We start from the raw sequence: 14980 nt of genomic DNA on the forward strand, positions 1-14980 counted from the left end.
CAATTTTAAGAATATTCCTGTTATGGTTTGGATCAAAAATGTGCTCCAAAAGGCTCTCGTGTTCAGACTTGGGGCTTTTGGAAGGTGATTAGATCATGGGTACTTTAACCTCATCAGTCCTCAGAAGGTAAGGCACAACTGGCAGAGTTAACAGCTGCTGTTGTCAGTTGACCTTATTCCTCGTGGCTCTTCCTAGAAGTAGGTAGCCATTTCAATGTCTGTCACTTGAGGTCGCAGAACAAAAGCCCATACTGAAGTCTATGGGATTAGGGGACACTTTCTTAAAAAATTACTTTTTTTTTTTTTTTTTTTGGTACCAGGGATCAAACTCAGGTCCTTGCGCTTGCAAAGCAGGCACCAGAACCACTGAGCTAAATCCCCAGCCCCAAAAAATGACGTTTAGACTGAGGCCTGTTGTGTAGATTAAAGTTGTCCAGGAACGGCAAGAGTATTTCAGACCAGGGAACAGTATGTGAGAAGGCTTAGGTAGCACAGGTGTTGAACCTTTGAAACAATGAAAAAAAAAACCTGTATAGTTAAATATAAGGTATTTAGCGTAATGTTGGGTACACATCCACAAAATGAATCTTTTTCAAAGTGAGTGTAGAGCTGGGCATGGTGGTGCACACCTGTAATACTAGCACTTGGAAGGCTGAGGCAGGAAGATCACACTGCATGTTAGAAGGCAGCCTCAACTATATAGTGAGATCAAGGCAGCATTGACTACACAGAGACGCTGTTTAAACAAACAAAAAAAAAAGCAAAAACAAAAAAAACTGTGTATATATGACTTTCTTAAAGTCCTCTAACTAAAAATAAAATCTCTGCACCCACCCAGATTCTGACTCAGTAGGTCTCATGCATAGCCCAATACCTGTGCTTTAATAATGACTTTCCCCTTGGAGATCCCAAAGTAGGTGGCTCATGAAACACACTTTGAGAATTGTAATAAGCAGTAGCTATTATTATTCTCTCGTCTTTCTAAAATACTGTAGAGTGCAAGTTTCTCTCAGAGAGTTTCCTAGCATCAGATATAAAATAAGAACTTGATAAATTTTAGAGGAACACATAAATGACAAAAGGGGAAGTGGGGCCCTGCAACAAAACTGCAGTATCTAAAAGTATGTTATAAACTGTACATAAAATGTAACCATATATAAAGCAGTGACTTTCAAACACTTTTGACCAAGTCCCATGGTCACTTGGATATATTATCAAAACAATCTACAGATTCAGTGCCACCCCCATCAAAATACCAATGACATTCTTCAAAGAACTGGAAAAGACAATCTTGATATTCATATGGAAACACAAAAGACCCAAAATAGCTGAAGCAGTTCTGTGGAAACGAGCAGTGCTAAAGGTGTCGCAACACCCAATCTCAAAATAGACTACACAGCCATGGTAACAAAGACAGCATGACACTGGCATAGAAACAGACAGGTAGACCAGAAGAACAGAATACAAGACACAGAAACAAACCCACACAACAACAGCCATCTAATTATTGACAAAGGAACAACAAAAAAAAATACACATTGGAAAAAAGACAGCTTCATCAACGAATGGTGCTGGGAAAACCGGATATTTGTGTGTAGAAGATTGAAACTATATCCCTATCTCATCTTGTACAAAAAGTACTTCAAAATGGATCCAAAACCTAAATATAATACCTAAAACTTTGAAACTACTGGAAGAAAACAGGAAAAATACTTCAAGTCATAGGTACAGGGCAAAAAAAGAATTCCAATACACAGGAGTAAGAACCAACAAACAGAACTATCAAATTAAAAATCTGCAGGCAAAGGAAACAATTAATAAAGTGGAGAGACAGCCTACAGAACAGGAGAAAATCTTTAGCAGCTATTCTTCAGACAGAGGATTAATACTGACAATATATAAAGAACTCAAAAACTTAACACAAAAGCAAGTCCCAATCAATAAATTGACAAATGCACTGAATAGACACTTCTTAAGAGATGAAAATAGCCCATATGTACAAATATGAAAAGACGTTTGACATCTTTAGCCATTAGAATAATGCAAATCAAAACTATTCTGGGGGGCCAGGAATGTAGCTCAGTGGCACCACGCCTGCCTGGCAAGCACAAGGTCCTGAGTTTGATCCCCTGTACAAAAAAAAAAGCTATGCTGAGATTCCATCTTACCCCAGTCAGAATGGTTATCATCAAAAATACAATACTATACAATACTAATACTAACAATAAAAAATACTGAAGAGGATGCAGGGGAGAAGAACCCTTCTATACTGTTAGTGGGAATGTAAATTAGTACAATCACTACAGAAATCAGTATGGAGGTTCCTCAAATAATTAAAACTAGAGATACCATTTAATCCAGCTTATCTCTCCTCAGTACGTTCCTGAAAGAATTAAAAATACTAGTATATTCATGGTTATTACAGCCCAATGTGCAATTGCATGGTATGGAATCAGTCAAGATGCCCATCAACAGTTGAATAGATTTTTAAAAGGGAGTGCATAAACAGTAGAGCATTATATAGCCATAAAGAAGAATGAAATCATTGCATTTACAGGAAAATGGCTGGAATTAGAGATTCTCAATTTAAGCAAAATAAGCCAAACTCAAAACGACAAATATTGCATGTTTTTTTCTCATCTAGGGATTCTAAAAAAATTCCCCAAAGCAGAGAGAGATTACATGAAAATAGAAGGAAGTCTGTTGTAGAAGGAGAAAAAAAAGGGAAGAAAGGAAAAAAGTATGGGAGTAATGAGAGGGTAAAAAATATTAAAATATGTTCATATATGAAACTGCCAAGATGAAATCCATTAATCTATATAAATAATATTCATTAATAAAAAAGAAAAGAAATACATTTTACACATTGACCAAGTACATGCATATACTTTCATATAAAATAACTAAAAGAAGTTTCACATGCCAATACTTACCCTTACTGAGAGAAAAATGGCTTGCCATTGCCTATTTTATTTGGTTCTCCTTCATTCTGCTTTCATATTGTGTAAATGGCCTATTATGGGTCCTAAGCAGTTTAAAAGTTACTGGGAGGCTAGGCATGGTGGCACACATCCTAATCCCAGCACTAGAGAGGCTAAGGCAGGAGGATTGCCTTGATTTAAGGCCAGCCTGGGCTATATCGCAAGATGCTGTCTTAAAAAAAAGGTTCTTTCTTTGTCACTACTCCTCACATAGGCCCCCTTTCTCACAGCTATGACTTGACCTTACAGCAAGTACTGAGAACACTTAGTTCTCAAATCTTGCACACACTGCTTCTGACTCAAAGGCCTTTTCCCTTTCCTTGCTTAAGAAACTCCCATTTGCTCTTCCTGTCCTGTGCCCCAGGAATCTTTTCCTCAAGTGGGCCAAGATGGCATAGCACCATTATCTCTGTCAGAGCTCAAACACTATGTATGGCAAATGTCAGTTTACCTGTCCACATTCCTCAACATGCTGTGAGGCCTCGTAAGTCAAGGACTGGACAAAATGAGCATTCAAAACAGTCTTGTTGCCTGGCATGGTGGTGCACACTTGTAATCCCAGAACTTGGGAGGCAGGGGCAGGAGGAGCACTGCAAGTTCAAGGCCAGCCTAGCTTACATAGTGAGTTCCAGACCAGCCTGCACTACATAGTGAGACCCTGTCTCCAAAACTAGGCAAACAAACAAACAAAAAACACTTGTTGATGTCTGGGTTAAATGTGAAGTATTCTAATGTGCTATTTTGAGAGGGTAAATCTGGTTGCTAGGGAAGGTGGAGGGCACAAGCTGAATGATGTAATTGGATTGTTTAAAGCATGAAACTTCTGTAAGCAGTCTAGGAGAAACCTCATTTTTTTTCCCAGTTCCCTCTAAGGTTTATGACTCACTAAACCTATTTACTACTTCAGGCAGTTTTTAGTTTAAATAAAGTATAGGTTTCTGTAGTGTGATTTTCTTTTTTGCGGGGGGGATACCAGGGATCAAACTCAGGTTCTTGTGCTTGTGAGGCAGGTGATGGAACCACTGAGCTAAATCCCTGGCCCCTGTGATTTTCTTTTCTTTCTTTCTTTTGGTACCGGGGATTGAACTTGGGTCCTTGTGCTTGCGAGTCTGATGGCAGAATCACTGAGCTAAATCCCCGGCCCTATTTTCTTATAAAGCCTAAATACTTAAGAATTTTAGACAGAATATTAACAGAAATATTGCTTCATGGAGAGACAATAAAAGCTTTGTTGGTGAAGTCAAAGAAGACTGGGTATAGCTTAAGGGTGTACCCTCAGAGTGCCCAGCATGGTGGCTATGAAATAAACTGGACACAAATAAGCTTAAGGGAGTAAATGGCTCTGTTCCTCAGCGCAGCCAAAAGGCACTTTGGCCAACATCCAGGTACAAAGTGAAAAATTGAAATTCCAAGCTTCAGGATACAAACTCAACACACAAAAATCAATAGCGTTCCTGTACACCAATAATAAACCCACTGAGAAAGAAATTAGGAAGATAAAACCATTCACAATAGCCTCAGGGAAATTTAAATACTTAGGAATGAACCTAACAAAGGAAGTGAAAGACCTCTATAATTAAAACTATAGTACTCTGAAAAAAGGGAGAGCAAAAAGGACAACAGAAAATGGAAAGGACTTCCTTCTGTCTGTCCCCCTTTTGCCCAGCTGCTCTTGCCTCAGGATTTGTCAGATGTGATCAGTAATTGACAACCTGAACCGGCGGAAACAATATTGTCAAAATGACCATATTTCCAAAACTAATATTTAATTAGTCAAAATACCAACAGCATTCCTCAAAGAACTAGAAAAAAAATAGTTTTAAAATGCATATGGAACCAGAAGACACCTGGAATAGCAAAAGCAAACCTGGGCACCGAGAGCAAAGCAAGCAGCATCACAATCCCAGATTTCAAGTTATATTACAAAGTTACAGTCATAAAAACATCATAAGCCGGTACTATATGCCTAAAATGTACTGATAAACTCAATTAAAAAAAATCATAAACCAGGAGTGGTGGTGCATACCTGTAATCCCAGCACTAAGGAGGCTGAGGCAAGAAGATTGCTGTGAGTTCGAGAGCAGACTGGGCTACACAGTGAATTCCAGGTCAGACTCAACTACATAGTGAGACCCTGTCTCAAACCCCCAAAAATCACAATACTGGCACAAAAAACCCCAGAAATGTTGATCAGTGGAACAGAAATAAGGAGGCAGAAACAATCCTAGGCGCCTTCAGCAATCTGATGTTTGAGAAATGAGTCAAAAACATACACTGAAGTGCAAGGTCCTGAGTTTGATCCCCGGTACCAAAAAAACATACGCTGGAGGAAAGATAGCCTCTTTAACGATGGTGCTGGGAAAAGTAGCTATACATAAGCAGAACATTAAATCTAGATCCATATGTTTTCACTACTAAAATAAAACAAAAGTGTATTGAAAACCTAATAGGGCCGGGGATCTAGCTCAGTGGCACAGCGCCTGCCTGGCAAGTGCAAGGTCCTGAGTTCAATCCCCTGTACCAAAAAAAACAAAACAAAACAAATATCCACTGAAAGATAAAATCAGTAAAACTCATAAAGATATAGGCACAGATAAGGACTTTTTATACAGAACATCAATTGTATTAGAAATAACATCAGGAATCGATAAGTAGGATCGTATAAAATGAAAAAGGCTTTTGCACAGCAAGGGAAACAACCAACAGAGTGAAGAGACAACCTACAAAATGGAAAACATTTTTTTCCCACCTATTCTTTGAACAGAGACTGGTGTCTAGAACATATAAAGGACTCAAAAGGTTTGACCTCCCCCACGTAACCCAATCAATTAATGTGCAACTGCTCAGAAGAAGTACAAACAGCCAATAAATATATGATGAAGTGTTCAACATCTCTGACCATTAGAGAGGTACAAATTAAAATAGCACTGAGATTCCAACTTCCATCAGAAAGAATGGTCAGGTCAAGTATTTAGCTCAGTGCTTCTGCCACCTACCTTGCAAGCACAGGGTCCCAAGTTTGATCCTCGGTATAAAAAAAAAAAAAAAAAAAAAAAAAAGATGGTCATCATCATCATCCAAAAAAATAAATCAAATAGTAACAAGTGCTGCTGAGGCTGCACAGTAAAAGGAAACCTTGTACACTGTTGGTGGGAATGTAAACTAGTACAATCACTATGGAAATCTATTTAGAGATTCCTCAAAAAGCTAAAAATAGAAATTCCAGCAGGGGATTTAGCTCCGTGGTTCTGCCACCTGCCTGGCAAGCACAAGAAACTGAGTTCAATCCCCGGTACCAAAAAAGAAAAAACAAAAAAGAAATTCCATTCAACCCAGGTATTTCTCTTCTAGGTATCTTCTCAAAAGAGTTAAAGACAGGGTGGGGGATTCAGCTCAGTGGTTCTGCTGTCTGCCTTGTAAGCGCAAGATCCAGAGTTTGATCCCTGGTACAAAAAAAAAAAAAGTCAGGTTTTTATACAGTTCGATTGCTAGTGGCTCCCTCCCCCAGCCCTTTCCAGGAGATTGGTGGCTGAGGTTGAAAGTCCCAGTCCTCTAATCCTTTGAACATCTGGCCTTCCTGATCGGGCCCTTCCAGAGGTCACCTCGGGCACTGCCTTCTATCACCTCATTAGCATAAGCATGGGCGTGGTCAAGAGCAACACCTTACTAAATAACAAGTGTCCAAGAAACCCCAAAGGTTTTAGGTGCTTTGTGACGGGAACTGGGGACAAAAAACAAACTTGTTTCTGAATGTTCCCCCGCAGGTTCTCCCCTGAATGCAGGAACTCCAATCCCACCATCTCACTTCTCTTCAGAAGAGAGAGGGTCCTTCAGAGCTTCTCCAGAAGCCCTAACCAGCACACCATACGTTACCTGCCCATCCCTGAATCAACTGCCTCAGCCAGGGAAATAAAGCTCATACTGACCTGAATCACCAGGACCCGTTGTGTGGCTGAAAAGGGCCATGCTTTCCTCCACAGCCAACTCTACATGCTTTTAAGAGAAAGCAGAATAAAAGGTATCTATTTGTTAACAGGGGCAAACTTGATTAGCTTAATGTCTTTATAATCAGGGCTTGGGTGTGGTTTTATATTCTGCTTTTTAAATGTAATATTTTATAGAATATTACTTCAATATAGGATTTTCAATGCTGCTACATTTGTCAATTTTGTGATTCTATCATCATTGAAACTCGAATGTAGGACTGGGGATTTAGCTCAGTGGTGCCACCACCTGCCTCACAAGGGCAAGGTCCCAAGTTCAATCCCCGGTACCAAAAAATTTAAGAAAAAATGAAAATAAACTTGAATGTACAATATTATTAACACAAATATAAAATCTACTAACACTTTTGGATAATACAAGCAAGAACAATAAATCAGGGTCGAGGATTTAGCTTAGTGATTTCATTGCCTGCCTTGCAAGCACAAAGTCCTGAGTTGGATCCCTGGTACAAAAACAAAACAAAACAAACAACAAAAAAAAAAACCAAAACAATAAATCGTTCATAGAAGTTGGTATATTATTATGATCATAGCAAATTTTTGGTGATCAAAAAGGCCCATCGCTGGGCGTGCACACCTATAATCATAGTTCTAGCACTCAGAAGGCTGAGGCAGGAAGGTCATGGCAAAGTTTAAGACCAGCCTGGGCTACACAGTGAGTTCAAAGCCAACCTGCACTGTGTAGCAAGACCCTGTCTGAAAAGAGTAAAGACAAGAATTTAAGTAAAAATTCATTTACTGACTTACTAGTTATTCAGTGATGAGTGAATATTCATGTATGCCAGCAGAGGGAAATACAAAGATGCATGAGTTTTGTCAGCATTTTCCCAAACCTCATTCTGGGTTTCATAATCTTGTTTTCTATGTTTTACTTTGATGTTACAAAATTCAGTAACAACCTCAAGCTTTATATTTATGAGAAGTTTCTTCCCTGGGAAGCTCGAACATTATTTTAGCCCTCCTCAGACTGTCAAGCCATAGGACTGTTACTACATGACCAGTTATAAAACAAGAGCTATAGAAGCCTTGCATATTTTCTTTGCTATTTCAATTATAGATGGATGAATAGATAGATAGATAGATAGATAGATCCCTCCTACCCTTTTCTCATTCTCCTCTAATATAAGGTATGTTAATATTGATTAACCTATAGCTCAGTACATCAGTTTTACAAGATGTGAAAGTGGGATTGTGTCTAAGATAAAAAAGGAATGGACACCCACTAGAGGTGACTAAAGTGGGAGTCTGTGCGCCAGACCCTCTACCATATCTTATGTATCACATAAAGATAAGCCAGGAACTACATTGTCCAAATCCCCTTCTTTGTTGGGCTGCAAGTTGTAGTTTACCAAAAAGATCCACTTGTGTGAGATCTGGAGAGGAGAGGCCGTTCCTCCCTAGAGGAAATCGCCCCAGCTCTGCGCGCAGACATACTCAGGCAGCTTTTGAGAAGCATCTGCTTGCACTGCACTGCTGCAGACTCCTAAGACAGTTGGCGGAGCTTCTTTGGTTCTTCCCAGAAAGCTCTTGAGAACCACTCATTATTGGTGTTTGCGGGTGAGATTTCGGGTGGCACTTTTCTGATCTTTGATGGTGACTTCTCTCCAACCTTTGTTCCTCTGACTTTCTAATTCTCGTTAAGCCCCTAATTCATGTATTAAATCTTTCATAACTAGAAAACAAAGAATGGTTTTTGTATCCTGACACAGAAATGTTCAACTTCAAATGGTTGTACCAATTTATTAAGCTATAGACCCTTTGGGCTCCTCTTTTAAGAATTAGTAATTGTTCTTAACTATCTATCCACGTTTCTGTTTGGTTGGTGTAATTGTTAGTTTTAGTTTACTTGGCAAGGCTGTAGAATTGAGTTTTTAAATCAAACATTAATCTAGGTATTTGGTGTCGAGATAATTTGTAGATATGGTTAATATGGTCGTCTGTTTTGTTTGCTTGTTTATTTTTGCAGTATTGGATATTAGACCCAGGGCTTTCACACTGGCTATATCCTCAGCCTTTTAAGTTTCTTTTTAAATTTTAAGACAGGGTCTCACTAAGTTACCAAGTGGCCCAGGCTGGGCTCCAACTGTGATTCTTTGGCCTCTGCCTCCCAGAGTACTGGTATTCAGATATATATCACCAGGTCTGGCTCACTTGATTGACTTTAAGGGATATTATCTTTAATAAATTGTAAAATCATTAGATCAAAACCCAGGGTATCTCAGAAAACAAGAAATTGTCTTAGCATTATCTAAGTATCCATCTATCTACCTACCTACCTACCTATTTTCTCTCTGTGTTTCTGTGCTTCTGGGAAATCCTGATTGATACAGATTTTGGTATCAGGAAGTGGGCACTGCTGTAGCAAATACCTAAAATTATGAAAGTAGTTTCAAAAAAGGGGAATTAGTGAAAGATGAAAGAATGATTAAGCACATGACAGAAAAATCCTAGATTGCCAAAAAGACTATTTTTGGAAATATGGAGACTAAGGTGTTTTTGGTGAAGTCTCAGATGGAAATGAGAAACATGATTGGACACTGGAGGATGGCTTACCATCTTACGATGTGGCAAAAAAAATTTAGCCAAATTATATATTTTTGTTAGGTATAAACAAAAAAGTAGTAAACATTGAAGTTGGATATTTAGCTCAAGAAATTTCTAAGAAAAGCGTGAAAGATGTGTCCTCCTTTATCATTGCTGCTTAAAGTGTGAAAAGAAAAAGATAATTGAGGAAGGAATCATTAAACTAAAAGGACCCACACTGGGTGATTTGAAAATCTGTCAACCTATCAGAGAACATACTCAGGTGGGGCGGGACAATTTTTGCTGAAAAGATTAGATATGTAACTTATGGATCTAATCAATCATCTCTGTAGAATCCCAGAACAGAGATGGAGTTATTCAAGAAGGGTCTATGAAGAAACGCTGTGTAATGGTGTGCTCTCTGTAACATCCATGATGATCAGCAAGGACTCTGAGAATATTGATATCAGCAGAAACACTGACGTCTTGGACTGGAGGGAACAGAGCCATAATGAAAGGAGGGAAGGCAGTCAGAGATCAGGGAGGAATGAGATGACAGAATTACTCAGCTACACATCTGTGAGATCATCCGCTAGCAAGAAAGAATAACGCTGAGGGCAGAACCAGAGACACAGAAGTAGTAGCCAAAGAGCCTTGTTGAGCACGAAGAACTAATCTCAGATATTGAGACATAGTGGGCTTTGTCCACCTAGGTTTCAAATTTAACTTGAGACTAATAACCCCTTTATTCCTTTCATTTTTTTCCCTTTCAGAGTGGGGAAGGTCTATCTTATGTGTCGTCTACCATTATATTTGGAGGCTGACAGTGTGTTTTGTGCTTTTATAGTCTACAGATGGAAAGAATGTTGCCTCAATATGGGCCATACAAAGAATCTCATCTATATCTGATTTAGATGAGGAGATTTTGGATCTTTTGAGTTGATATTCAGATGAGATATGGGATTTGGAGTTGATGCTGGCATGAGTTAAGACTTTTGGGGATACTGAGATGGGATGAATGTATTTTGCACATAAGACGTACATAAATTTGAAGGGTCAGAAGACAAAGTATAATGGGTTGAATTGTGTCTCTCAAAAATCCATGTCTACTGGAAGCTCAGAATGTGGCTGTACTTGGAAATAGAATGAGTGCAGATGAAATCAAGTTAAGATAAACTCTTACTAAGTCACACTGGGCTCAAAATTTTACTGGAATCCTTCTAAGAAATCTATGCGAGTGCCCAAGAAAAAAATCATGCATACACAGAGACTGAAGTAATGCAGCTATACACCAAAAAACACCTACAATAGGTGGCAACTGCAAGCAGCTAGTAAAGAAGCATGAACCAATTGTCCCTTAGAGCCTCCAGAAGAACACTGATGACATCTTTTTTCTTTCTTTCTTGGAGACAGGGTCTCCCTATGTAGTTCAGGCTGGTCTCAAACTCGAGGCAATCCTCCTGCCTCAACCTCCTGAGTTCTGGGATTACAGGCATCCACCACCATGCCTGGCTCTGCTGACATCTTGATTTTGGATTTCAAACCATTAGACCTGTGATAGAATAAGTTTCTACTATTTTAAGCCATCAATTTGTAACACTTTGTTACAGGTGGCCTAAGAAACTAATATAGCCATATATGTGTGTAGATTAGCACTTCCTCATATTCTAAATACCTACCTTGTATTGGACATCCAGGTCACAGGTCATTTCTTCCGATCTTCCCCTTAGCTTTTCACTTTGTCTCTAATGCCATTGTAATGCATGTAACATTTTCTTCTTTTGTCTTAAAAAAAATTAATTTTGGGGGCCAGGGATTTAGCTCAGTGGTTCTGCTGCCTGCCTCACAAGCACAAGGTCCTGAGTTTGATCCCCAGTACCCCCCCAAAAAATTTTTTTAATTGATACATAAAAACAAAAATTGTACATATTAATGGAGTGCTATGTTTCCAAAAATGTATATTTTATGTAATGTTGAAGGCAGGCTAAGCATATTTATTTACTTAAACACTTATCATTTCATTATGGTAATAACTTTCAAAACCCTTTCTTCTAGCTTTCTGAAACATGCAATGCGTGATTATCTGTGGTCACCCCACTGCACAGTGGCACCGTGGAACCTCTTGCTCCTATCTGACTGGGACTCAGTATCCGTGGACCCCTCTCTCCATTCCTCCCCCTCTCTCTCCTCTACTCTCTCTGACCTCTTGTAACTACCATCCTACTCTCCATTTCTATGAGATCAGCATTTTTAGAGTCCATATATGAGAGAGATCACACAGTACTTGTCTTTCTGTACCTCACCAAACACAATGGTTGGCACAAATGACATTATTTCATCTTTTATACAGCTGAACAGTATCCCATTGTGTGCACAGATAATCCTTGCTTGTTGCTTTTCTTTCTTTTGGAACCAGGGATCGAACTCTGGACCTTGTGCTTGCAAGGCAGACAGCAGAACCACTGAGCTAAATCCCCGGCCTTCATATGATGATTTCTTTATGCAGTCATAGGCTAATGCACACTTAGGTTGTTTCCATTTCTCGGCTGCAGTGAGCGGTGGAATGCATATGTCTCTGATTTAATTTCCTCTGGGTATATAGCCAGGTGTGGTGTTGCTGAATTATATGGTAGCTCTGTTTTTAATATTTTGAGATTTTCCATATGACTGTACTAATTTCCTTTTCTACGAATGGTGTGCAAATGTTCCTTTTTCTCCACATCCTCCCCAGCAATTGTTATCTTTAGCCTTTTTTATAATAGTCATTCTTACTCTGGTGAGGTCATTGATCTCTTACTGGGAGAGGTGGTGGTTTTCATTTGCAGTTCCATTACATGTTGACCAATTTTTCATGTACTTGTTGCCCATTTGTATGTCTTCCTTTGAGAAATGTCTATCTACTGCCTGTTTTAACATCAGGCCATTTGGGGTTTGTTTGTTTGTTTTGCTATTGTACGTGATTTTAATGTAAAATATATAACTTTTTCCTTCATGTTTTATCCTTCTTGTGTCCTATTTAAGAAATCCTTCTTATGGCCAGGGATTTAGCTCAGCGGTTCGGTGGCCTGCCGTGCAAGCGCAAGGACCCGAGTTCAATCCCCAGTACCAAAAAAAAAAAAAACAAAAAAAAACCTCAAAACAAAAAGAAATCCTTCTTACTCTGAGCTGGATGTGGTGGCACATGCTTGCAATCCCAACACTTTGGGAGGATGAGGCAGGAGGATTGGAAGTTTAAGCTCAGCTTGGGCAAAAGAATAAAACCCTATCTCAAGGTAAAAAAATAAATTAAAAATGAGCTGGTATGTAGCTCAATACACAGGTCCTGGTTTCAATCCCTAATACCACAAAAAGAAAACTCACCCTAAAATGAAGATATTCTCCTGCTCTCTTGTAAAAGTTTTTATTGTATACAGGAGTGTGTAAATGGACAGCAATGTTCATGAAAAGACCAACAATTTCATCTCTTCTTTGGCTTAAAGAAAATATGTGTCCTTTGTATCTGAATTAATAGCAAGAAGTCTGTGATGAAACAGCAGCATGAAAGCACCATTTCAACCTTCCTGTGCCTTCCAGAACTTTGGAATGAAGACCTGTATGCTCATTAAGTTCTCTCTGTGGTAGCAGGATAGATGACTTAGTCTCAAACCATCCATAATAGATGGGGGTCTCATCTAGCCTTAGAAATCTACTCATGTGATAATCACTCCCAGTCTCCCTAGCCAGTTCTTAAGTGTTCCTAGAATTTTAATGTTTATTAAATCCAAACCTCATCGACTTATTTCCAAAGCCCAGACAACAGTAGGCTGAATCTCTTGTAATTGATTCTTCACCTGTGGCTTCCTTGCAAGATGCTCATCTTAAATGCCGGGCACTTTCCAATGTCAAGCTACCTTTCTTTCCTTCCTAATTGCCAGGCTATACACTTAGTCTTATGTTACCTCCTCCCTCCCTATTCTCCCTCTAACATCCTCTTCTCCTTTTCTAGGTGTTTAACTCTCAGTCTCCTCTAGATTCAATTCTGGGAGTACAGAAACAGATCTATCCTAAATGAAAACCTAATATACTATAAGGTGAGGGAAATGATGAATTATTCAATAAATGATTTTTGGTAATTAATTACCTATATGGGGAATAAAAAGATCCCTGCCTCTTAGTATTTATAAACAAATCAACTCCAGGCCAAAGATTTGAATATGAACCAAGCCAGGAATGGTGGTACACACCTGTAGTCCAAGCTACTTAAAGGCTGAGGCAGGAAGATTGCTTGAGGCAAGACCAGCCCAAGCAACATAGGGAGACCCTATTTTAAAAGGAGGGAGCTGGGGATGTAGCTCAGCAATGCAGTGCCTACCTGGCAATCACGAGGCCCTGAGTCTGATTCCCAGTACCAAAAAAATAAAAATAAATAAAAGGAGCAAGGTGGGGAGTTTTGAGAGAGAGAGAGAGAGAGAGATTTAATTTTTAAAAATATATCAATCTTGGGCCAGGGATTTAGCTCAGTGGTGCCACTGCCTTCCTCGCAAGCACAAAGTGGGAGTTTGATCCCCAATATTGAAAAAAAAAGTACATAAATCTTTTAGAAGAAAGTATAGCAGAATACTTTCTGTCCTTAGAATATGGTAAGATTTCTAAAAAATGACTTCTTAAATTATTGATCTTTAAATCTTAAAGATTGATAAATATTAGAATTACAAAGTTAATGCACATTAAAACAGTATGGTTAGGTATGCTAACCTGTACCATCACATTGGCTAAAGTTTTTAAATGCAAAGCATTTAAAAACCAAATGCAAGCCAGGGATTTAGGTCAGTGCTTCTGCTGCCTGCCTTGCAAGTGCAAGGACACGAGTTCGATCCCCGGTACTCAAGAAAAAAAAAAAAAATCACACAGGAAAAGCAAATGCAAGTTTTGTAGAAAATGTGAAAAAATTGAAACTCTTATGTACAGCTACACAGTCAAAACTCATAAACTGTTAGAACAATTTTTAAAATTACCTATTAAAGATGAAAATGCACATACTTTCTGGTTAAGCAGTTATACTATTTTTAAAATAAAATACATATATGCACATGTATAGCAGGAGATATGAATAAAAAAAGGCTATGCCTTGAAGTGCTACTCATAACAGTAGAAAACCGGAGACAATTTATATGTCCATTAGCAAGAGATTGGATAAATGAGTTATAGCTTATCCATCTAACATCTGGCAGTTAAAATTGAACAATTTAAGTGGCCGGGGATTTAGCTGAGCAGTTCAGTGGCCTGCCTTGCAAGAGCAAGGACCTGAGTTCAATCCCTGGTACATAAAAAAAAAAATTGAACAATTTAAGTCTCATTTCAAAGTCAGACACAAAGTCAGGTGTAGTGGCATATGCCTCAATCCCAGCACTTGGGAGACTGAGGCAAGAAGATCATTGAGAGTTTGAGACCAGCCTGGACTATAGAGTGAGACCTTATCTTAAAAAAGAAAAT

This window comes from Fukomys damarensis, unplaced genomic scaffold (assembly GCF_012274545.1).
Source record: "Fukomys damarensis isolate Sample0158 unplaced genomic scaffold, DMR_v1.0_HiC HiC_scaffold_23, whole genome shotgun sequence".
In the NCBI taxonomy this organism is placed as follows: domain Eukaryota; kingdom Metazoa; phylum Chordata; class Mammalia; order Rodentia; family Bathyergidae; genus Fukomys; species Fukomys damarensis.